This window comes from Lissotriton helveticus, chromosome 8 (assembly GCF_964261635.1).
Source record: "Lissotriton helveticus chromosome 8, aLisHel1.1, whole genome shotgun sequence".
Taxonomy (NCBI): Eukaryota; Metazoa; Chordata; class Amphibia; order Caudata; family Salamandridae; genus Lissotriton; species Lissotriton helveticus.
In genome coordinates, this window is record NC_136069.1 from 584,328,473 (window position 1) to 584,355,774 (window position 27,302).

Below are 27,302 nucleotides of genomic sequence, written 5' to 3' on the forward strand. Positions count from 1 at the left end.
TCCAGGCGCAATGCACAGTGTGCGGGAACGGCTGCGTCACATTCCAGCAGCTCTCCCCAAAGTGCAAAACAACACAGTGATCGTCTCGGGCAGCAGTAACGGGGGCACAGCGGCACTGAAGAGCAAAAAGAGTAGTAAGGAGGTGCTCCTCATCCGCCTGGATATCTACTGCCTGATCATAGGTGAGTGCGGCCACCTGCCTGGCTCCTATTGCACTTTGCAACTGTTCCTCATGCTTTGCAGTTGTTGCTGCTGCGCGCACCCTCTGTTGTTCGGTACGTGTGGGGGAGGGAACTGGCGTTAAGGAAATGTAGACTCGAGGGTTGACAAAATGCTGTTTGTGAGGGGATTTTGGAAGGAATAGCAAGTTGTTTGATGTTATTTGGTGGAGTTTTTATTGTAACTCAGCGAGATTCCGCAGAGTGAAACTCCATGACCTCTGCCCAGCCCTACTAATGAGTAGCACATGATTGTTACCGAGCTCACATGGCACCACCCCAGAGCAGTCGTGGAAGCTAGAAAGCAGATAGATATCATTGTCACTGGTGCTCTTCTCAAATCTTTAAGGAAATTAGGGCATGCCAGGATTTATCTGCTTGCCATTTCGATTCACTGATCTCAAGCTCAATCACACCTCCACTGAGATATCTTCTGTCTTAACATTTTTTGTCTGGTTCGCTATCTCAGAGTCGACTGCCAGCTTCAGTCCCCAGTGCCATCAAGAGGCACCTTCTCACTCATGCTGCCTTGTTCTTGGTTCCAATGTTTGGGAGAGAATTCAACTCACACAGCTTCCTTTGGCTAGGCTGGGTGTCATTCCACTCATCTTCTTCTTTGACAATCCGCAGCTCTAGAGTGGGCTGGTTCAGTGGGCCTTTTCCTTGTATTTGACCTTGTATTAGGAGAGACAGATCCTCTGCATTTGCTAAATACCTCACTGTCCATGCAAACCTTTAGTAGTGAAGATTCACTCAGGAGTTTGGATTAGGCAGGAGATGCCATATATTTGCTCTAAGTTATACTCTGAGCCATGTTAATGGACACATTCCCCACCTATTGACTTTAAAAGCATGATTTGGTGGGAAAGTAACTTAACCTTATCAAATATAGAACATTAATTGGATGGGTGACACAGTCTACTGGCTCTGACTTGCATTGTCTCTATCACTTTGGTTCAGTTTATTTTTCTGTGCTAGTCTCCCGAAGCATCACCCATATTTTTAGATCATCATACTTATCTTCTTTATTAGAACATATTCTGCCATGATTACTTTCCTCTCATTGAGGATTATATGGGGCTATTAAAAAACTGCATTTTGTAGTACAATTTGTAATGCTACAAAACGTGCTACGAAATGTTATTTGCAAACCTATGCGAATAGTTTATGTCTCTGCCTCTCTTCTACTTAAAGGTGCAGAGGTCTCCTCCTCTACTGAGGAGTCTCCGCACATATAAGTACGTGTTTAGTAGTAATTTGCAAGTGAAATAGGGTAGTGGCTGCAAAATGGGAAATAAAGGAGAGGAAATCAAGGAGGCATAATGAGTGGTTTTGTCAGACTCCGGGAGTGTCAGAGAGGGGTTTGGAGAGGGACCCTAAGGAGGCCCTACAGGCAGGCTCTGCAGGCAGGCTGGAGATGTCTGCACGGTAAAGTATAAGGACAATTTTAAAAGTTTGTTAAAATTATTAAAGATATGTTATAAGAAATATTAATGTAAATTAAGTATACAATATTTTAACCACAGAACAAATACATTTTGAATGAAACCTTTCATTATTGTAAATAAATACACACATTATTAAAGTTTAATTACATTTCCACCCAAAGTTAAAAATAAAATGTATTTTTATATTATTTTAAATGCAAAGAGCAAAAATATATTATAATTACATTAGAAATATGTACTATTTTATTAATTATTTGAACATCAATTTGATTTATTTTAATTTAAACGATGTTAAATGATTTAATTTAACATAATCTCCTATGAGGTTGTATTTAACATTCCTTCCTCCATTATTTCTGTGTGAGGTCGTTGCACTATCAAGGGTTGGCCATGTGGTGGGTGCTAGAATTACAACAGTTCTTTGTAATAACTTACACCAGCATGTTTGGCTCCATTCCCTTTTTCAGGGATTGGCGACATGTAAGTTGCACTTTTTGAGTAACTTTAGACTCTGACTTTGTAAACAGCCAAAGGTAGTAAAGTTTCCTAAAAGTGCAACAAGAGTAAATTGCACATTTACATTTACTCACAACTTAAGTTATCTTTGTTAATAGCTCTGCAAATATTTCAGTTTGACAAACCAACACTTCTTACCTCTTGACACTTCTGAGAAGGCCTCTGAAGTATATAGGTTACCTTTAATGGTTAAATATGCAACCTGTTCATTTTGTATACCTACTCGGCACTCTACTTAGCACATGCTGTATTTTGTTATGGTATTTTAAAAGAAGTTATGGTATGTGATGCATCATGCTGTGTAATTCTTATAGTGCACTCATACAGGATTTTGTGAATTTTTGAGAGCAAGATAGAGAGAACAATGACCCTGTAAGTGTCTGAAGAAGAAGTGTACTACAAAGATTAAACGAGTGTCATGATACTCATCAAACATGCCACCATCAGATGCAAATCTGGGATTGACAAATTCAACCATCCCTTTAGAGACCCACCAATTCCTATTCTTACATCCACATGTGCTTTCCCTGGGACAGACCGTTATGGTGTTCAAATCTTAGGGCCTCATTTATGAGGCCGTGCGTCACTTTTACGCCGCTGGTGCGTCCCTTTTTGTGACGCACCAGCAGTGTAAAAAGTGTGCCTTGTTGCACCATATTTACAAAGTGATGCATCTAGGTAGATGCGTCACTTTGTAAACCCCTGCGCTGCATTATACCTACGCCAGGTATAATGTATGCGTGGGGGGTTCTGATGCAAGAAAGGGTCATAGAAGTGACGCAGTGAAATCTATAAGATTCCACTGCGCCACTTCTAGGACACACATGCGTCCATTTCTTACGCCTGCCTCACAGCAGGCGTAAGACTGACGCAGGCCCTTTCACTTGGGGCTTGCTCCATGTGAAAGGACACATTGCTGGAGTTGCGTCACTTTTGTGATACACTCCAGCAAAGCGTCACTTTTGCGCCATACAGATACGTCAGAAATACTGGCGTATCTGTAACTCCTTGCGCCATAATGCGTCATACTGTAAATATGACGCATCATTGGTGTCGCAAGGAGGGCGCAGTGAAAAGTGACGCATCGCTGTTTTCACGCAGCGATGCGTCACTTTTCATAAATGAGGCCCTAGATTTCTTAAATCTTCCTTACCTGTTTTACTGCGAAGATACTCATTATTCATTACATGACATATAAATATGATTTTACTCTCAAATCCTAATGTGCTCTTTGCACACGTTAACAAGACCAGCACAGAAACCAAGACAAGTTGAAGCACCATCACTGTTAAAGTGTGCTTGTTTTAGTATTAATAAACATAAGATTAACTGCCTAGTTAACTAAGAGTAATAACAGCAAATATGAAAAGAGAAAAATATTTAAAATACATTTTTAATTAAAAGATGGAGCAAAACTAAAATGTTATAATTTACATGAATTATATTTACAGTAATAATACTTAACATTAGTAGGATTATGGAAATGTCGAAACAATTTTAATAAAATGATTTTTTCGAATAATTTACATGTAGGTGCTTTGCAAATCGTATGAGTATGCCATATGTAGGCATGATCATTTCTATGCAATAGTTATGTATCAGCATTATCCATTTATTTGAAATGTTTCATTTGCTTCTTTTTGCTTTAATCTTAATTATGAGTTTGATTTACAAAAAAAATGATTTTTTTTTTTTTTTTTTTTTTTATTTATTTATTTTTTTTTTTTTTTCAGGGTAAATGCTTCCGCTGTGATGAGGAGGATGCTGGAGCGAGACATGTTTTCTATGACTGTCCTAAGTTAAAGGGATTTATTGAGCATCTGGAAAAGTTTATCTCTTCTGTGATTAAAACAACGATAGTTATTTCTCCAGCAATGATGCTGTTAGGAAAAATACAGAAAGACAACAACTTGGATATACTTTTTCCACACCGGCATTTTATTTTTTTTGCAATGACAGTGGCACGCCTTTGTATTGCCAGGGAATGGCTACAGGAAAAACCACCAGACTTTTTGCAATGGCGTGCTAAAATGCTGAGCTTATACAATTTGGAGTGGAGCTTATTCTCAATTAAAGGATCAAGGAAAAAAAGACTGGGCATTAAAATTTGGGGTTCTTTCAGAGACTATTATGAGTCATGAATTTGCCTCCATGGAAAGTTAACATATGAATAACTTGGACCTTATTTTGGACTTTACTTTTTATCTTTGGGCTTCATTATTGCATTATGTATAGGCTGACAGCCAACTCGAGATGTGTTTGCTAGCTGCTGTGCTGAGAACAATAAAAAAAAAAAAATTAAAAAAAAAAATGATTTTAAATGCATTGAAATTCTTCTTTCTACTATTTCATGGCTTAGTAAAATGAACTTTGACATGTTTCCTTCGAATGTTGCTTTAACTACTCTGCATATTGTAATGATTCAATTATGAATAGAGCAGTAGTCTTCTCTGTTTGTGAGTTGACGAGATCCAATTCTGTTTCAATGAAGGAGAAACATAGCAATCTATATTTGGCAACTAACCTGTGAGGATGGAATGGACTGTTGTTTCTTATGCTGGAGTAGCAAAATTGTACCTGACAAACAGAAGGATAACCACATGATGATCAGGCTGTTGTGGAATGACTACTGATGTCACAACTGCATCATCTATTCTGTAAGAAATGACACCTCACAGGAGGGGTAGGCACCAGGCATGACTCTTGAGATGCTTTGGTGTGGTAAAACTCTTTACCGTTTCCTACTGCAGTTGATGTTGTGGCTTCTGATTGACTTGGAATCCTTATTTGCTGACAGCTTAATTACCTTTCCATGCCCTGATTCCCTTTTGTATTGAACTTGCCTGCTGAAATCTTTTGGACTGTCTGCTGAAAAACCAGATCTGAACTTTCCTTATTTTACTCTATTCCCTTTGCCCATGCTCGTGGACTTTTCCCTATTGGACTTTAACTTGAACCCTTTGTTCCTGAACTTTTTGTTAAACCATCCTCCTGCCCTCATTGGTAGTGGGAATCTGTAATGTTAAGCCATCCTCTTTGGAATACTTTGTGTTGTTTAATACTACATGCTACTAGATTCTTAACTGAGCTACTTAAAATATTGCTTGTGTTCATTAATTTTGGATCTTTACTTCAATAACCAAATTATCCAAACTGCATGAGTCTGTTATCGAGTCTTGATGTTCTTTCCTTAAAACTGGGCTTATTAGATTTGATTCTAAATGCGTATCAGAGATAGTCATAGAGTCTTTTCAGAACTCAAGCTTTTATTTTGTGTTAGCACTGCAGAGCTTTTGATTTGCATCATTCTGGTTAGACTAAACCTCTTCAGGAGGTTGGGTCTTTCAATAGCAATGTACAGTATGATACTGAGAGAAGTGTATTTGAACCTCACTTCGAACTTGTGAGTTGGCTACCAACTAATGGTCCTCATTAGGTGGCTTTTGACTGTTGACTGGCTATTGATTTGGACATCTTGAGTTCTCTCCCCACTCTACGATGATAAAATATTCATCAGATGACCAATGCTTTGGTGGTATTATATAGAAACAGACCATAGAGTAATATTTTCATAAAAAAGAAAAATTAATAATTGTGGGTCCAGTGCGGCGTATGAAAAATAATCTGTTATCCCTGGCTCACCTGTTTATGAGGTAAGCAGCAATATGGTTTATGACTGAAAGAATGTAATTTTTATCCAAAAACACTATTGATAAATACTGAACAACTTATTCTCATGTCACCTAGCAACGTAAAAATGATCTGTATTCATATTAATAGGAAAACCACCATTTTGACTTCAGTTCATTCAAGTACGCCAACAAGACAAAGATGAGCGATTCTATTCTGTAATCTCAGCTGTTGGCAGCAAGCTATTGCTCTCTATCGGATGATGGCTGTCATTCCTCCCCAAGATAGTGAAGGTAATTTCTGATTTTAATGCTCTAGCTCTTTTTGGTATTGTTCCTTCTTCACATCATGCAGAAACCGTGTCAGGTGCGAAACGCAACACTGGAGACACTTTCAACACAGAAATACTGTGTAGAAAAGTGGTGTTTACTCACTTTTTCTCTTCTCTGAAGGTATATCTTTCACTGGGATGACTCTTTTGACGTACCTGACTTCAGTTCCATAGTTTTCAGCCTGATGTCAGGGTGCAGTGAATAATGTACTTTAGCTTTTCAGTGCCCCTTTACTTGTCCCAGTTGCAGTTTGCCTTACACAGATGAAAATCCATATTTATCCAACGTGTTTTTGCTGAATAATTTTTCACCTATTACTCTAAATTGTTCTGCATTAATCTTCTATTGTTGATTTCTGTTGATTTAAAATTGCTAAGGTTTTGAATTTAGAACACTCTTCTCTGAATAACTACCTCTTGCTTGTGCAATAGGTACCAAGGGTGAGCCAAGATTCTTTAAGAATAGTGTTTTGGCCTAAACAGATTGTGTCATTGTGTCTTCTTTCCCAAAATGGTCGGAACCTTTCTCTAGTGTTTTGGACTGGTACTAGTACTGGTACTGCCATACTGTCAGTCAGCGAATCATGGTGTAAATTGCCCCATGGTATCAAAGGATTTAGGTCCTATACATGTGCTTGAGTCTAAACAACATGATTCAGAAAAGGGGGTGGCGATGAACAGAGTGTCTGAATTAAGCAGACCACTCTTACCCAGTCCAAAGATCAGGGCTTGATCCATCACCATTTTTTAGCTCACTGCACCATCCCAGCTCAGAACCTGGCTACATTCAAATTAGTCTGTTCCTGTCCCAGTGCATGATGGGAACAGGGCAAACCAAACTACCAAGCCAATTCTTATACTGGGAAGGAAACAAGCTTCCGGGGACCGGTTTCTGGCATTTCAGCCGTCGTCGGCCCGGCTTGCTTGAATCCTGATGGTGCAATGAGCAAGGGACTCACATTTGAGTATACCCTTTCACGCTTATGGTGGACAAAATGATTCAGAAAAGGGGGTGGTGATGAACAGAGTGTCTGAATTAAGCAGACCACTCTTACCCAGTTTAAAGATCAGGGCTTGATCCATCACCGTTTTTTAGCTCACTGCACCATCCCAGCTCAGAACCTGGCTACATGCAAATTAGTCTGTTCCTGTCCCAGTGCATGATGGGAACAGGGCAAACCAAACTACCAAGCCAATTCTTATACTGGGAAGGAAACAAGCTTCCGGGGACCGGTTTCTGGCATTTCAGCCGTCGTCGGCCCGGCTTGCTTGAATCCTGATGGTGCAATGAGCAAGGGACTCACATCTGAGTATACCCTTCCACGCTTATGGTGGACAAAATGATTCAGAAAAGGGGGTGGTGATGAACAGAGTGTCTGAATTAAGCAGACCACTCTTACCCAATCCAAAGATCAGGGCTTCATCCATCACCGTTTTTTAGCTCACTGCACCATCCCAGCTCAGAACCTGGCTACATGCAAATTAGTCTGTTCCTGTCCCAGTGAGTGTAAACAACAAGCATTGTTCATTCTTGAAATGTCTGAACTCACTAATCACTTTGCCATTTATATATTCCAGGATCAACCAATGGGTTGTCCTGTACTGTTGTGTTTTTTTCTATGTAGTGAGTCGATATGTTTGTGGTTGCACGGCCACAACTCAGGTTGCTGCAATGTTGCAGATCCTGGATTTTATATCCCGTATTGTCATCCCTACTTAGTGTGGGTTGCAGGGGCAAGTTATCAAATATACCACCGGAGTAGGTTACAGTTTGTGAATCGTCTCAGTTCCCGTCAGTGGGAAAACATGGGCTTGAGAAACTTATAAGCACCACTTTTTAGAATGTGCCAGTGTTTGTTGATGATCTTAGTTACTTGATTGGATACACTGTTGAAAGTGATGATGCAAATGGGTCTCTCCTATTTCTCTTTTTTAAGGAGGGATATCAAGTAGGGCTTCTCTATTATTGTTTGTCCTGTTTCATGGCTAGAGAAACAATTTTATGGGGGTATTTTATGGCCTTTAGTTTGGTTGCCAGATGATGAGTCATTTAGGTTGGAACAGTTCCTTCTTAGTCTTAGGAACTGTCCGAAATGAAGGTTTTGCCTGAGGTGACTGGGATGGAAACTGTCATATAGGAGAAGACTGTTCTTGGCAGGTGGTTTTTCATGTTTGATGGTCTTGAGCATATGCTGGTCACATATGATATTTAGATTCAGAAGTGCCAGTTTTTTCCTACTCAGGTTAAGCATTAGAAATTTGATTTGTACATGTAGCTATCTCCTGAGGTTTGTGTTTTTAAAAGGGGTTCTGAGGGCATAGGATTTTGTGTACCTCAAAATGATGAACATAGAGACCATGCTGGTTCCGAGTTTTGCAATAACAAAGTTCCTTCAATTTCAAAGAAGTTGTTGGTTAGAGACCACTTGCAGCACACCATCACTGCATTCCTGAGTGTTTGATAATCCCAGTCTACCTCAAATAGGACCTCTTCAGCAGAACAGCAGTCCTTCACTCTAGCAGAGTATCCACAGGTCCAGAAGTGTACTAATTAGCTGGTATCTGGTGTCCATTATTTATAACCAATTGTGCCGTTGAAGGAATGAGAAGCTTCTAGAGGATTACCTTTGAAGCCCCAAGGAATAATGTCTTGCCTGTCCTGGCTCCAGACAGGACAGATAAGTAGCCATTTGTGTGGGGGCAGGACACAGCCTGCTCAATTGTAAGTAAGATTGTGTCCATCACCGCCCTCCCATCTTGCCCGTGATGGCCCATCCAGGCACACCTCAGCTCCCTATTCTGTGTGACTGTCTGGGAGGATTACAAACAGCTGTCAACTAACCCCAGTCTTGTGACCCAGAGACAGCCTGCAAGCACCTAATGGCTAAGGCAGAAACATGCCAACTTTCTAAATGTAAATACAAGCTCTAGGAAACCCAGGGCTGCTAGTCGCACTGCAATTGGGCAAAAAGCCTCTATAATTTAAACAATATTTTTCACAAGTATTCAAGTTTCAAGTTGACATTTATTTTTCAAAGAAAAGTTATCTTTCTCTTTCATATTATGCGTCAAAATACATTTGTGTGTTTACTTGTTTCACTAAATATTCATAGTCGAAAAACATGAAGCACTTGAAAATATTAACACAACATATTTCCAATGCAGGTGAAATTGTTATAATGGCGGTTCAACAATAATTAAAAATTCAAAAGAACAAAACCCAATGCATTTCGGGTGCATAATGCACCCTTCTTCAGGGGATTTAGATAATTACAAACAAAATTCAATGGTCCTTGAGTGACTGGTCTCTCAGATTACGGGTTCAACAGGATCTAAAAAGCAACCAACCAAACTCTGGTAAGTGATTTCATATGTACAAGTTACATTTCACAAAAACGGACTGGAGAGAACACTGAGAAAAGGCAATTTAAAGTCCACGCCACCATAAAACACCCGTGTGTCGTACAACCATCTTTGAGTACAAAGTGTGCAGGTCTGAGCAACTTATAGAAGAAAAAGAGTTTGAAAAGAAATATTTACGCTCACAGAAGTTTAGGAGCATGCTCGTGGCAGTGTCATCCTATCAAAGCATACTACGAGTGATTACACCAAGGTTACTGTTCTGGTCGATTTATACCCTTTAGTCCCAGAGATTACCTAAAGAAACTTGACAAAAGCAAAAGCGTACGTACGGTCTTGTAAACCAGTTTCCTGCTCCTAGTTACGTATCCAACGAGAAAAACCTCTCTGTCCCAACACCTAAATAATGAATAAATACCGATGTATTATTACTGTCTTCCAACCTGCTTTCAGTAAATCACTGCTTTACTCCAACCAAGTGCCCTCTCTTACCGCCACTCGTACATGCCAGTCCACACGCTGTTCGGAAGAGTCGCCCTGCTGCTCTCTGAATTCAAATAAGAAATGCCGTGTGAAAATTTTTGTTATGCGGGAGCCACCCTTCCCCAAGTCTTAGATAGTCTCCTCACGCAAACACAAACCTTGTGCCTCCAAAAGCGGCGTCCTGAATGATTTTCCGGTGCGAGTCCGCCCATCCGATCACGTGGTGCGGAACTCGCCCGGTTTTTACTATGTTACTAGATACAAACAAGGGACTGTCTGAGCGTGACAGAGATTCACCTCATTACTTATGGCAGTCTCATAGTTTTCCGCCTCCCACGTTCTATTCAGTTCAAGAAGGTTTTCAAAAGGCCCTATAGAGTATTGTTAAATATTGTGTGGTACTACGTCATGTTGTGATTAAAACGTGATTCTGGATTTATCCGCATGTGGTTGCGGGGACAGTTACACTATGTCAATACCCAGGTTCTACAAATTGCTTAGGAAAGCAGACTGTATTTAAAAAAGGTGCAAAAATAAAATAAATACTAGTGGCTCATAAGACTCCAGTGTAAAAAACTCTAACTGCCTCTGGCTTAACCATACTGCTGTGAACTTAATCGTATACTGGTTGCAACTGCGACTAAATCAGAAAGGAAAAAAGGAAGAAAGAAGATAGCATAAGAAGGTTTTAGGAATCAGTGTTCCTCCTTACAATCTTACAGAAGTCCTGTTATGGGAGTCATAGAAAACACACAAGTTCGTAGTGATCATTTAAACCATTCGGATTAATTGTTCCCAAAAATTTAATCCAATGTGTTTCCCGTCTAGCTAGAAGTGTATGCAAATCCAATCCTGGACTACGTTCTATACATTCTAAGACTGTGTACCTTAATTGGGGAATTGTGTGTTTGGCATCTACCCAATGTCTTGCCAATGGGGAAGTTGTAGTACGATTCCTGATGCGACTTTTATGTTCTACTATGCGGGTCTTTATTTTACGACTTGTGCGCCCCACGTAAACTAGTCCGCAAGGACACTTAATCGCGTATACAACTCCTTCTGTGTTGCAATCTGCATTATGTCTTAATTTGATGCTCACCCCTGAATGCGGATGAGGAAATTGATCACCAGTGATAACATTACCGCATTGTCCGCAGTTGTAACATTTCATCATGCCCCTCTCTCTTTGTCTGGTGGTTCTTTTTTGGGGTTTCAAGAGTTCCCTCAGATTCTTGGTTCTGGTATGTGCGAAAAGGGGACTACCTTGAAAGACTGTTTTAAAATCAGGTTCATTTTCAATTAGTTCCCAACGGTTCTTGATTACAGTTTTGATTTGTGCGGCTTGCGTGGAATTCTTGAGCACAAATACCTCACGTTGCATGGGTATCTTTTCTTTTGGAGTTAAGAGTTCACCCCGAGTTTTTCTTGATGTAACTTGTGCGGCTTCATTGAGTATTTTTTCTGGATAACCTCGCTCTTTGTATTGTTGTGTCTGTGCTGTAATCTCTTCCTCACTTCTTGCATCATCCGATGTTATTCTCTTGATTCGCATCATCTGCGAGATAGGGAGATGTTTCTTCAGACTGTAAGGGTGCGCACTCGAAAAAAGTAGTGCGTTGTTCACATCTGTTGGCTTCCTGTATACTGACGTGGATAACCCTAATGATGTTTTGCTGATTTCAATGTCCAAAAAGTGGATCTTCTGTTTTTGTATATTATGCGTGAATTGAATGCGAGGGTTCCGTTCGTTCAGTTTGCTAATACTCTCTTCCAATTCATCTCTGGTACCTGTCCAGATGACTAAGATGTCATCTATGTACCTCAGAAAAACTGCTGCATGTTTTTTCCACATATCGTTGGATAATATGAATTGATCCTCAAAATAGGCCATGTAGGTATTGGCATACGACGGTGCCCCAGGAAAACCCATCGCTGTACCTGTACGCTGTATGAAAAAGTTATCCATCCAGACAAAATAGTTGTTGTAAAGTGCAAAATGTAATAATTCTAGCAGAAACACTGCTTTATCTTGATCAATTTCAGAGTTTAACAGTCGCCATTCTATTGCCTCCAGTCCGTCTTCATGTGCAATAGAGGTGTATAGTGCAACTACATCAATAGTGCAGAGCCAGATGTCGTTAGCAAAAAGATGTTTTTGTAATTCCAATTTCAGTAGACAATCAGTGGTGTCCTTAACATATGTCTTCCAGGATTGGACCAACGGTTGGAGATAAAAGTCAAGGTAGTATCCCAGAGACTCGTGGATAGATCCACACCCTGCTACTATAGGTCGAAAAGGTGGTTTCGTTCTGTGCTTGTGCACCTTCGGTAGCATATACAGGGTAGGAATTTTTGGGGCAGAGTTGTATAGAAATTTTCTGGTATTTGCGTCTATAATGCCAGATTCTAAGGCTCTGGACAGAAACTCGTCCAGTGTTCTCAGTAATTCATTCGTGGGGTCATGTTCCAGAGGAAGATAAGTGTCTCTATCTTCTATATGTTCCCTGACACTCTTGTTGTAGAAATCAGTGTCAAGCACAACTAAAGCTCCTCCCTTGTCTGCTGGATGAAATGTCACTGAAGAATCTTGCCTCAGCTTGTTAAGGGTACGTCGTTCTTTTGGACTTAAGTTTTGATGTTGTTTTAAGCCATATTGTATTGATTCCAAATCCTTCTTGACCAGAGATTCAAAAATGTCAAGGGTCTTATGAGAGATTGGCGATAAAAATTTGCTCTTGGGTCTGAATTTCTTCTGTTCAAGTGTAAGTTCTTGTTGACTTGGGTTAAGTGTAAAAAATCACCTCAGCCGTAATTTGCGCATGAATTTAAAGAGGGCTACCTCCGTTTCTAATGCGTTGGATGTGTAAGAAGGAACAAAGGAGGTTCCTTTATTGAGTACATTAGTCTCTTCTAAAGTTAACGGTCTAGATGAAATGTTAATTACCAAGGAATTTACTTCTTCACTGTGCGCTGTGGCCTGCCTTGCTCTTTGTGCGCTCTTGTTTTTTCCGCGCCTTGTGTTTCGTCTTGGTGTATTGGTGTTTTGTCTGGTGGAGTCCTGATCGGGGGACCCTCCCCTAAAAAAGGACCACTACTTTTGGAGGTGGTAGCCGAGGTCTCCGTGCTTGGTGCGGTAAGATGTGTTAAAGTCGCAGGGGGCCTCTGCATCGATAGATCCTCATCCTGTACTACACTCTCCTCCGACGACGCTGCATCTGGTTTTTTGAAGACCCTCTTCTGGGCATATTTTTCGGCCCAAGTATAGACCTCGTCCAACTTGTAATCAATAGTGTCCCTTCGGAACTTACGGATCTTCCTTTCATGTACTTCCTTTGCGTGAATGTCAAGATTTTTGTTTATTTTTTCAAGTACTTGATTCCAATTCTCATTTTCCATTCGGCTGCTTATTTCATTTTTCAACTTATTGATGTCAAAACTTAATTCACTTAACAGTGTTGATATCTCTTCTATTATAAGCAAGATTAAATCAAGCGAACATTTATTAAGAATAGCGTTCCAACGGGCCATAAAAGATTTATTGTATTTAAAGAGCATCGGGCGTAGAGCCACTCTTAAGCCCCTGGGTATACGCTTGACTTTATGATATTCGATCAGCGTTGTTGCGTGCAATCTTTGGTTCACTTCTTTTCTCATCAAATATTCGAGTTGTTTGAGCTGCTGCGTAGTAGTTCCTGTTGACGTTCCGTATTCCCTTACTTCCTTCACTAGGGCATAAATTATTTCCGCTTCCTCCGGTGAATAAACTTTTGTGTCTGCCTGATTTGTAGTTAAATTTGAAATGTCCTGCCAGGACATGATGGCTCCTGGGTGCTAGTCCACTAATTGGCACTGTGGGTATAAATTCCTATTAATTTGGGGTGGGACTGCACTCCTGTACTCACTGTTTTAAAGATATCAAATAGGTTTTGTGGATGGTAAAGAATCTTAGCGTGCTTACTAGTGTGAGGGATATGTGCCAGACTCCCTCCTAAGTAACAATTATGTAAATACAAGCTCTAGGAAACCCAGGGCTGCTAGTCGCACTGCAATTGGGCAAAAAGCCTCTATAATTTAAACAATATTTTTCACAAGTATTCAAGTTTCAAGTTGACATTTATTTTTCAAAGAAAAGTTATCTTTCTCTTTCATATTATGCGTCAAAATACATTTGTGTGTTTACTTGTTTCACTAAATATTCATAGTCGAAAAACATGAAGCACTTGAAAATATTAACACAACATATTTCCAATGCAGGTGAAATTGTTATAATGGCGGTTCAACAATAATTAAAAATTCAAAAGAACAAAACCCAATGCATTTCGGGTGCATAATGCACCCTTCTTCAGGGGATTTAGATAATTACAAACAAAATTCAATGGTCCTTGAGTGACTGGTCTCTCAGATTACGGGTTCAACAGGATCTAAAAAGCAACCAACCAAACTCTGGTAAGTGATTTCATATGTACAAGTTACATTTCACAAAAACGGACTGGAGAGAACACTGAGAAAAGGCAATTTAAAGTCCACGCCACCATAAAACACCCGTGTGTCGTACAACCATCTTTGAGTACAAAGTGTGCAGGTCTGAGCAACTTATAGAAGAAAAAGAGTTTGAAAAGAAATATTTACGCTCACAGAAGTTTAGGAGCATGCTCGTGGCAGTGTCATCCTATCAAAGCATACTACGAGTGATTACACCAAGGTTACTGTTCTGGTCGATTTATACCCTTTAGTCCCAGAGATTACCTAAAGAAACTTGACAAAAGCAAAAGCGTACGTACGGTCTTGTAAACCAGTTTCCTGCTCCTAGTTACGTATCCAACGAGAAAAACCTCTCTGTCCCAACACCTAAATAATGAATAAATACCGATGTATTATTACTGTCTTCCAACCTGCTTTCAGTAAATCACTGCTTTACTCCAACCAAGTGCCCTCTCTTACCGCCACTCGTACATGCCAGTCCACACGCTGTTCGGAAGAGTCGCCCTGCTGCTCTCTGAATTCAAATAAGAAATGCCGTGTGAAAATTTTTGTTATGCGGGAGCCACCCTTCCCCAAGTCTTAGATAGTCTCCTCACGCAAACACAAACCTTGTGCCTCCAAAAGCGGCGTCCTGAATGATTTTCCGGTGCGAGTCCGCCCATCCGATCACGTGGTGCGGAACTCGCCCGGTTTTTACTATGTTACTAGATACAAACAAGGGACTGTCTGAGCGTGACAGAGATTCACCTCATTACTTATGGCAGTCTCATAGTTTTCCGCCTCCCACGTTCTATTCAGTTCAAGAAGGTTTTCAAAAGGCCCTATAGAGTATTGTTAAATATTGTGTGGTACTACGTCATGTTGTGATTAAAACGTGATTCTGGATTTATCCGCATGTGGTTGCGGGGACAGTTACACTATGTCAATACCCAGGTTCTACAAATTGCTTAGGAAAGCAGACTGTATTTAAAAAAGGTGCAAAAATAAAATAAATACTAGTGGCTCATAAGACTCCAGTGTAAAAAACTCTAACTGCCTCTGGCTTAACCATACTGCTGTGAACTTAATCGTATACTGGTTGCAACTGCGACTAAATCAGAAAGGAAAAAAGGAAGAAAGAAGATAGCATAAGAAGGTTTTAGGAATCAGTGTTCCTCCTTACAATCTTACAGAAGTCCTGTTATGGGAGTCATAGAAAACACACAAGTTCGTAGTGATCATTTAAACCATTCGGATTAATTGTTCCCAAAAATTTAATCCAATGTGTTTCCCGTCTAGCTAGAAGTGTATGCAAATCCAATCCTGGACTACGTTCTATACATTCTAAGACTGTGTACCTTAATTGGGGAATTGTGTGTTTGGCATCTACCCAATGTCTTGCCAATGGGGAAGTTGTAGTACGATTCCTGATGCGACTTTTATGTTCTACTATGCGGGTCTTTATTTTACGACTTGTGCGCCCCACGTAAACTAGTCCGCAAGGACACTTAATCGCGTATACAACTCCTTCTGTGTTGCAATCTGCATTATGTCTTAATTTGATGCTCACCCCTGAATGCGGATGAGGAAATTGATCACCAGTGGTAACATTACCGCATTGTCCGCAGTTGTAACATTTCATCATGCCCCTCTCTCTTTGTCTGGTGGTTCTTTTTTGGGGTTTCAAGAGTTCCCTCAGATTCTTGGTTCTGGTATGTGCGAAAAGGGGACTACCTTGAAAGACTGTTTTAAAATCAGGTTCATTTTCAATTAGTTCCCAACGGTTCTTGATTACAGTTTTGATTTGTGCGGCTTGCGTGGAATTCTTGAGCACAAATACCTCACGTTGCATGGGTATCTTTTCTTTTGGAGTTAAGAGTTCACCCCGAGTTTTTCTTGATGTAACTTGTGCGGCTTCATTGAGTATTTTTTCTGGATAACCTCGCTCTTTGTATTGTTGTGTCTGTGCTGTAATCTCTTCCTCACTTCTTGCATCATCCGATGTTATTCTCTTGATTCGCATCATCTGCGAGATAGGGAGATGTTTCTTCAGACTGTAAGGGTGCGCACTCGAAAAAAGTAGTGCGTTGTTCACATCTGTTGGCTTCCTGTATACTGACGTGGATAACCCTAATGATGTTTTGCTGATTTCAATGTCCAAAAAGTGGATCTTCTGTTTTTGTATATTATGCGTGAATTGAATGCGAGGGTTCCGTTCGTTCAGTTTGCTAATACTCTCTTCCAATTCATCTCTGGTACCTGTCCAGATGACTAAGATGTCATCTATGTACCTCAGAAAAACTGCTGCATGTTTTTTCCACATATCGTTGGATAATATGAATTGATCCTCAAAATAGGCCATGTAGGTATTGGCATACGACGGTGCCCCAGGAAAACCCATCGCTGTACCTGTACGCTGTATGAACAACACAACAATACAAAGAGCGAGGTTATCCAGAAAAAATACTCAATGAAGCCGCACAAGTTACATCAAGAAAAACTCGGGGTGAACTCTTAACTCCAAAAGAAAAGATACCCATGCAACGTGAGGTATTTGTGCTCAAGAATTCCACGCAAGCCGCACAAATCAAAACTGTAATCAAGAACCGTTGGGAACTAATTGAAAATGAACCTGATTTTAAAACAGTCTTTCAAGGTAGTCCCCTTTTCGCACATACCAGAACCAAGAATCTGAGGGAACTCTTGAAACCCCAAAAAAGAACCACCAGACAAAGAGAGAGGGGCATGATGAAATGTTACAACTGCGGACAATGCGGTAATGTTATCACTGGTGATCAATTTCCTCATCCGCATTCAGGGGTGAGCATCAAATTAAGACATAATGCAGATTGCAACACAGAAGGAGTTGTATACGCGATTAAGTGTCCTTGCGGACTAGTTTACGTGGGGCGCACAAGTCGTAAAATAAAGACCCGCATAGTAGAACATAAAAGTCGCATCAGGAATCGTACTACAACTTCCCCATTGGCAAGACATTGGGTAGATGCCAAACACACAATTCCCCAATTAAGGTACACAGTCTTAGAATGTATAGAACGTAGTCCAGGATTGGATTTGCATACACTTCTAGCTAGACGGGAAACACATTGGATTAAATTTTTGGGAACAATTAATCCGAATGGTTTAAATGATCACTACGAACTTGTGTGTTTTCTATGACTCCCATAACAGGACTTCTGTAAGATTGTAAGGAGGAACACTGATTCCTAAAACCTTCTTATGCTATCTTCTTTCTTCCTTTTTTCCTTTCTGATTTAGTCGCAGTTGCAACCAGTATACGATTAAGTTCACAGCAGTATGGTTAAGCCAGAGGCAGTTAGAGTTTTTTACACTGGAGTCTTATGAGCCACTAGTATTTATTTTATTTTTGCACCTTTTTTAAATACAGTCTGCTTTCCTAAGCAATTTGTAGAACCTGGGTATTGACATAGTGTAACTGTCCCCGCAACCACATGCGGATAAATCCAGAATCACGTTTTAATCACAACATGACGTAGTACCACACAATATTTAACAATACTCTATAGGGCCTTTTGAAAACCTTCTTGAACTGAATAGAACGTGGGAGGCGGAAAACTATGAGACTGCCATAAGTAATGAGGTGAATCTCTGTCACGCTCAGACAGTCCCTTGTTTGTATCTAGTAACATAGTAAAAACCGGGCGAGTTCCGCACCACGTGATCGGATGGGCGGACTCGCACCGGAAAATCATTCAGGACGCCGCTTTTGGAGGCACAAGGTTTGTGTTTGCGTGAGGAGACTATCTAAGACTTGGGGAAGGGTGGCTCCCGCATAACAAAAATTTTCACACGGCATTTCTTATTTGAATTCAGAGAGCAGCAGGGCGACTCTTCCGAACAGCGTGTGGACTGGCATGTACGAGTGGCGGTAAGAGAGGGCACTTGGTTGGAGTAAAGCAGTGATTTACTGAAAGCAGGTTGGAAGACAGTAATAATACATCGGTATTTATTCATTATTTAGGTGTTGGGACAGAGAGGTTTTTCTCGTTGGATACGTAACTAGGAGCAGGAAACTGGTTTACAAGACCGTACGTACGCTTTTGCTTTTGTCAAGTTTCTTTAGGTAATCTCTGGGACTAAAGGGTATAAATCGACCAGAACAGTAACCTTGGTGTAATCACTCGTAGTATGCTTTGATAGGATGACACTGCCACGAGCATGCTCCTAAACTTCTGTGAGCGTAAATATTTCTTTTCAAACTCTTTTTCTTCTATAAGTTGCTCAGACCTGCACACTTTGTACTCAAAGATGGTTGTACGACACACGGGTGTTTTATGGTGGCGTGGACTTTAAATTGCCTTTTCTCAGTGTTCTCTCCAGTCCGTTTTTGTGAAATGTAACTTGTACATATGAAATCACTTACCAGAGTTTGGTTGGTTGCTTTTTAGATCCTGTTGAACCCGTAATCTGAGAGACCAGTCACTCAAGGACCATTGAATTTTGTTTGTAATTATCTAAATCCCCTGAAGAAGGGTGCATTATGCACCCGAAATGCATTGGGTTTTGTTCTTTTGAATTTTTAATTATTGTTGAACCGCCATTATAACAATTTCACCTGCATTGGAAATATGTTGTGTTAATATTTTCAAGTGCTTCATGTTTTTCGACTATGAATATTTAGTGAAACAAGTAAACACACAAATGTATTTTGACGCATAATATGAAAGAGAAAGATAACTTTTCTTTGAAAAATAAATGTCAACTTGAAACTTGAATACTTGTGAAAAATATTGTTTAAATTATAGAGGCTTTTTGCCCAATTGCAGTGCGACTAGCAGCCCTGGGTTTCCTAGAGCTTGTATTTACATAATTGTTACTTAGGAGGGAGTCTGGCACATATCCCTCACACTAGTAAGCACGCTAAGATTCTTTACCATCCACAAAACCTATTTGATATCTTTAAAACAGTGAGTACAGGAGTGCAGTCCCACCCCAAATTAATAGGAATTTATACCCACAGTGCCAATTAGTGGACTAGCACCCAGGAGCCATCATGTCCTGGCAGGACATTTCAAATTTAACTACAAATCAGGCAGACACAAAAGTTTATTCACCGGAGGAAGCGGAAATAATTTATGCCCTAGTGAAGGAAGTAAGGGAATACGGAACGTCAACAGGAACTACTACGCAGCAGCTCAAACAACTCGAATATTTGATGAGAAAAGAAGTGAACCAAAGATTGCACGCAACAACGCTGATCGAATATCATAAAGTCAAGCGTATACCCAGGGGCTTAAGAGTGGCTCTACGCCCGATGCTCTTTAAATACAATAAATCTTTTATGGCCCGTTGGAACGCTATTCTTAATAAATGTTCGCTTGATTTAATCTTGCTTATAATAGAAGAGATATCAACACTGTTAAGTGAATTAAGTTTTGACATCAATAAGTTGAAAAATGAAATAAGCAGCCGAATGGAAAATGAGAATTGGAATCAAGTACTTGAAAAAATAAACAAAAATCTTGACATTCACGCAAAGGAAGTACATGAAAGGAAGATCCGTAAGTTCCGAAGGGACACTATTGATTACAAGTTGGACGAGGTCTATACTTGGGCCGAAAAATATGCCCAGAAGAGGGTCTTCAAAAAACCAGATGCAGCGTCGTCGGAGGAGAGTGTAGTACAGGATGAGGATCTATCGATGCAGAGGCCCCCTGCGACTTTAACACATCTTACCGCACCAAGCACGGAGACCTCGGCTACCACCTCCAAAAGTAGTGGTCCTTTTTTAGGGGAGGGTCCCCCGATCAGGACTCCACCAGACAAAACACCAATACACCAAGACGAAACACAAGGCGCGGAAAAAACAAGAGCGCACAAAGAGCAAGGCAGGCCACAGCGCACAGTGAAGAAGTAAATTCCTTGGTAATTAACATTTCATCTAGACCGTTAACTTTAGAAGAGACTAATGTACTCAATAAAGGAACCTCCTTTGTTCCTTCTTACACATCCAACGCATTAGAAACGGAGGTAGCCCTCTTTAAATTCATGCGCAAATTACGGCTGAGGTGGTTTTTTACACTTAACCCAAGTCAACAAGAACTTACACTTGAACAGAAGAAATTCAGACCCAAGAGCAAATTTTTATCGCCAATCTCTCATAAGACCCTTGACATTTTTGAATCTCTGGTCAAGAAGGATTTGGAATCAATACAATATGGCTTAAAACAACATCAAAACTTAAGTCCAAAAGAACGACGTACCCTTAACAAGCTGAGGCAAGATTCTTCAGTGACATTTCATCCAGCAGACAAGGGAGGAGCTTTAGTTGTGCTTGACACTGATTTCTACAACAAGAGTGTCAGGGAACATATAGAAGATAGAGACACTTATCTTCCTCTGGAACATGACCCCACGAATGAATTACTGAGAACACTGGACGAGTTTCTGTCCAGAGCCTTAGAATCTGGCATTATAGACGCAAATACCAGAACATTTCTATACAACTCTGCCCCAAAAATTCCTACCCTGTATATGCTACCGAAGGTGCACAAGCACAGAACGAAACCACCTTTTCGACCTATAGTAGCAGGGTGTGGATCTATCCACGAGTCTCTGGGATACTACCTTGACTTTTATCTCCAACCGTTGGTCCAATCCTGGAAGACATATGTTAAGGACACCACTGATTGTCTACTGAAATTGGAATTACAAAAACATCTTTTTGCTAACGACATCTGGCTCTGCACTATTGATGTAGTTGCACTATACACCTCTATTGCACATGAAGACGGACTGGAGGCAATAGAATGGCGACTGTTAAACTCTGAAATTGATCAAGATAAAGCAGTGTTTCTGCTAGAATTATTACATTTTGCACTTTACAACAACTATTTTGTCTGGATGGATAACTTTTTCATACAGCGTACAGGTACAGCGATGGGTTTTCCTGGGGCACCGTCGTATGCCAATACCTACATGGCCTATTTTGAGGATCAATTCATATTATCCAACGATATGTGGAAAAAACATGCAGCAGTTTTTCTGAGGTACATAGATGACATCTTAGTCATCTGGACAGGTACCAGAGATGAATTGGAAGAGAGTATTAGCAAACTGAACGAACGGAACCCTCGCATTCAATTCACGCATAATATACAAAAACAGAAGATCCACTTTTTGGACATTGAAATCAGCAAAACATCATTAGGGTTATCCACGTCAGTATACAGGAAGCCAACAGATGTGAACAACGCACTACTTTTTTCGAGTGCGCACCCTTACAGTCTGAAGAAACATCTCCCTATCTCGCAGATGATGCGAATCAAGAGAATAACATCGGATGATGCAAGAAGTGAGGAAGAGATTACAGCACAGACACAACAATACAAAGAGCGAGGTTATCCAGAAAAAATACTCAATGAAGCCGCACAAGTTACATCAAGAAAAACTCGGGGTGAACTCTTAACTCCAAAAGAAAAGATACCCATGCAACGTGAGGTATTTGTGCTCAAGAATTCCACGCAAGCCGCACAAATCAAAACTGTAATCAAGAACCGTTGGGAACTAATTGAAAATGAACCTGATTTTAAAACAGTCTTTCAAGGTAGTCCCCTTTTCGCACATACCAGAACCAAGAATCTGAGGGAACTCTTGAAACCCCAAAAAAGAACCACCAGACAAAGAGAGAGGGGCATGATGAAATGTTACAACTGCAGACAATGCGGTAATGTTATCACTGGTGATCAATTTCCTCATCCGCATTCAGGGGTGAGCATCAAATTAAGACATAATGCAGATTGCAACACAGAAGGAGTTGTATACGCGATTAAGTGTCCTTGCGGACTAGTTTACGTGGGGCGCACAAGTCGTAAAATAAAGACCCGCATAGTAGAACATAAAAGTCGCATCAGGAATCGTACTACAACTTCCCCATTGGCAAGACATTGGGTAGATGCCAAACACACAATTCCCCAATTAAGGTACACAGTCTTAGAATGTATAGAACGTAGTCCAGGATTGGATTTGCATACACTTCTAGCTAGACGGGAAACACATTGGATTAAATTTTTGGGAACAATTAATCCGAATGGTTTAAATGATCACTACGAACTTGTGTGTTTTCTATGACTCCCATAACAGGACTTCTGTAAGATTGTAAGGAGGAACACTGATTCCTAAAACCTTCTTATGCTATCTTCTTTCTTCCTTTTTTCCTTTCTGATTTAGTCGCAGTTGCAACCAGTATACGATTAAGTTCACAGCAGTATGGTTAAGCCAGAGGCAGTTAGAGTTTTTTACACTGGAGTCTTATGAGCCACTAGTATTTATTTTATTTTTGCACCTTTTTTAAATACAGTCTGCTTTCCTAAGCAATTTGTAGAACCTGGGTATTGACATAGTGTAACTGTCCCCGCAACCACATGCGGATAAATCCAGAATCACGTTTTAATCACAACATGACGTAGTACCACACAATATTTAACAATACTCTATAGGGCCTTTTGAAAACCTTCTTGAACTGAATAGAACGTGGGAGGCGGAAAACTATGAGACTGCCATAAGTAATGAGGTGAATCTCTGTCACGCTCAGACAGTCCCTTGTTTGTATCTAGTAACATAGTAAAAACCGGGCGAGTTCCGCACCACGTGATCGGATGGGCGGACTCGCACCGGAAAATCATTCAGGACGCCGCTTTTGGAGGCACAAGGTTTGTGTTTGCGTGAGGAGACTATCTAAGACTTGGGGAAGGGTGGCTCCCGCATAACAAAAATTTTCACACGGCATTTCTTATTTGAATTCAGAGAGCAGCAGGGCGACTCTTCCGAACAGCGTGTGGACTGGCATGTACGAGTGGCGGTAAGAGAGGGCACTTGGTTGGAGTAAAGCAGTGATTTACTGAAAGCAGGTTGGAAGACAGTAATAATACATCGGTATTTATTCATTATTTAGGTGTTGGGACAGAGAGGTTTTTCTCGTTGGATACGTAACTAGGAGCAGGAAACTGGTTTACAAGACCGTACGTACGCTTTTGCTTTTGTCAAGTTTCTTTAGGTAATCTCTGGGACTAAAGGGTATAAATCGACCAGAACAGTAACCTTGGTGTAATCACTCGTAGTATGCTTTGATAGGATGACACTGCCACGAGCATGCTCCTAAACTTCTGTGAGCGTAAATATTTCTTTTCAAACTCTTTTTCTTCTATAAGTTGCTCAGACCTGCACACTTTGTACTCAAAGATGGTTGTACGACACACGGGTGTTTTATGGTGGCGTGGACTTTAAATTGCCTTTTCTCAGTGTTCTCTCCAGTCCGTTTTTGTGAAATGTAACTTGTACATATGAAATCACTTACCAGAGTTTGGTTGGTTGCTTTTTAGATCCTGTTGAACCCGTAATCTGAGAGACCAGTCACTCAAGGACCATTGAATTTTGTTTGTAATTATCTAAATCCCCTGAAGAAGGGTGCATTATGCACCCGAAATGCATTGGGTTTTGTTCTTTTGAATTTTTAATTATTGTTGAACCGCCATTATAACAATTTCACCTGCATTGGAAATATGTTGTGTTAATATTTTCAAGTGCTTCATGTTTTTCGACTATGAATATTTAGTGAAACAAGTAAACACACAAATGTATTTTGACGCATAATATGAAAGAGAAAGATAACTTTTCTTTGAAAAATAAATGTCAACTTGAAACTTGAATACTTGTGAAAAATATTGTTTAAATTATAGAGGCTTTTTGCCCAATTGCAGTGCGACTAGCAGCCCTGGGTTTCCTAGAGCTTGTATTTACATAATTGTTACTTAGGAGGGAGTCTGGCACATATCCCTCACACTAGTAAGCACGCTAAGATTCTTTACCATCCACAAAACCTATTTGATATCTTTAAAACAGTGAGTACAGGAGTGCAGTCCCACCCCAAATTAATAGGAATTTATACCCACAGTGCCAATTAGTGGACTAGCACCCAGGAGCCATCATGTCCTGGCAGGACATTTCAAATTTAACTACAAATCAGGCAGACACAAAAGTTTATTCACCGGAGGAAGCGGAAATAATTTATGCCCTAGTGAAGGAAGTAAGGGAATACGGAACGTCAACAGGAACTACTACGCAGCAGCTCAAACAACTCGAATATTTGATGAGAAAAGAAGTGAACCAAAGATTGCACGCAACAACGCTGATCGAATATCATAAAGTCAAGCGTATACCCAGGGGCTTAAGAGTGGCTCTACGCCCGATGCTCTTTAAATACAATAAATCTTTTATGGCCCGTTGGAACGCTATTCTTAATAAATGTTCGCTTGATTTAATCTTGCTTATAATAGAAGAGATATCAACACTGTTAAGTGAATTAAGTTTTGACATCAATAAGTTGAAAAATGAAATAAGCAGCCGAATGGAAAATGAGAATTGGAATCAAGTACTTGAAAAAATAAACAAAAATCTTGACATTCACGCAAAGGAAGTACATGAAAGGAAGATCCGTAAGTTCCGAAGGGACACTATTGATTACAAGTTGGACGAGGTCTATACTTGGGCCGAAAAATATGCCCAGAAGAGGGTCTTCAAAAAACCAGATGCAGCGTCGTCGGAGGAGAGTGTAGTACAGGATGAGGATCTATCGATGCAGAGGCCCCCTGCGACTTTAACACATCTTACCGCACCAAGCACGGAGACCTCGGCTACCACCTCCAAAAGTAGTGGTCCTTTTTTAGGGGAGGGTCCCCCGATCAGGACTCCACCAGACAAAACACCAATACACCAAGACGAAACACAAGGCGCGGAAAAAACAAGAGCGCACAAAGAGCAAGGCAGGCCACAGCGCACAGTGAAGAAGTAAATTCCTTGGTAATTAACATTTCATCTAGACCGTTAACTTTAGAAGAGACTAATGTACTCAATAAAGGAACCTCCTTTGTTCCTTCTTACACATCCAACGCATTAGAAACGGAGGTAGCCCTCTTTAAATTCATGCGCAAATTACGGCTGAGGTGGTTTTTTACACTTAACCCAAGTCAACAAGAACTTACACTTGAACAGAAGAAATTCAGACCCAAGAGCAAATTTTTATCGCCAATCTCTCATAAGACCCTTGACATTTTTGAATCTCTGGTCAAGAAGGATTTGGAATCAATACAATATGGCTTAAAACAACATCAAAACTTAAGTCCAAAAGAACGACGTACCCTTAACAAGCTGAGGCAAGATTCTTCAGTGACATTTCATCCAGCAGACAAGGGAGGAGCTTTAGTTGTGCTTGACACTGATTTCTACAACAAGAGTGTCAGGGAACATATAGAAGATAGAGACACTTATCTTCCTCTGGAACATGACCCCACGAATGAATTACTGAGAACACTGGACGAGTTTCTGTCCAGAGCCTTAGAATCTGGCATTATAGACGCAAATACCAGAAAATTTCTATACAACTCTGCCCCAAAAATTCCTACCCTGTATATGCTACCGAAGGTGCACAAGCACAGAACGAAACCACCTTTTCGACCTATAGTAGCAGGGTGTGGATCTATCCACGAGTCTCTGGGATACTACCTTGACTTTTATCTCCAACCGTTGGTCCAATCCTGGAAGACATATGTTAAGGACACCACTGATTGTCTACTGAAATTGGAATTACAAAAACATCTTTTTGCTAACGACATCTGGCTCTGCACTATTGATGTAGTTGCACTATACACCTCTATTGCACATGAAGACGGACTGGAGGCAATAGAATGGCGACTGTTAAACTCTGAAATTGATCAAGATAAAGCAGTGTTTCTGCTAGAATTATTACATTTTGCACTTTACAACAACTATTTTGTCTGGATGGATAACTTTTTCATACAGCGTACAGGTACAGCGATGGGTTTTCCTGGGGCACCGTCGTATGCCAATACCTACATGGCCTATTTTGAGGATCAATTCATATTATCCAACGATATGTGGAAAAAACATGCAGCAGTTTTTCTGAGGTACATAGATGACATCTTAGTCATCTGGACAGGTACCAGAGATGAATTGGAAGAGAGTATTAGCAAACTGAACGAACGGAACCCTCGCATTCAATTCACGCATAATATACAAAAACAGAAGATCCACTTTTTGGACATTGAAATCAGCAAAACATCATTAGGGTTATCCACGTCAGTATACAGGAAGCCAACAGATGTGAACAACGCACTACTTTTTTCGAGTGCGCACCCTTACAGTCTGAAGAAACATCTCCCTATCTCGCAGATGATGCGAATCAAGAGAATAACATCGGATGATGCAAGAAGTGAGGAAGAGATTACAGCACAGACACAACAATACAAAGAGCGAGGTTATCCAGAAAAAATACTCAATGAAGCCGCACAAGTTACATCAAGAAAAACTCGGGGTGAACTCTTAACTCCAAAAGAAAAGATACCCATGCAACGTGAGGTATTTGTGCTCAAGAATTCCACGCAAGCCGCACAAATCAAAACTGTAATCAAGAACCGTTGGGAACTAATTGAAAATGAACCTGATTTTAAAACAGTCTTTCAAGGTAGTCCCCTTTTCGCACATACCAGAACCAAGAATCTGAGGGAACTCTTGAAACCCCAAAAAAGAACCACCAGACAAAGAGAGAGGGGCATGATGAAATGTTACAACTGCAGACAATGCGGTAATGTTATCACTGGTGATCAATTTCCTCATCCGCATTCAGGGGTGAGCATCAAATTAAGACATAATGCAGATTGCAACACAGAAGGAGTTGTATACGCGATTAAGTGTCCTTGCGGACTAGTTTACGTGGGGCGCACAAGTCGTAAAATAAAGACCCGCATAGTAGAACATAAAAGTCGCATCAGGAATCGTACTACAACTTCCCCATTGGCA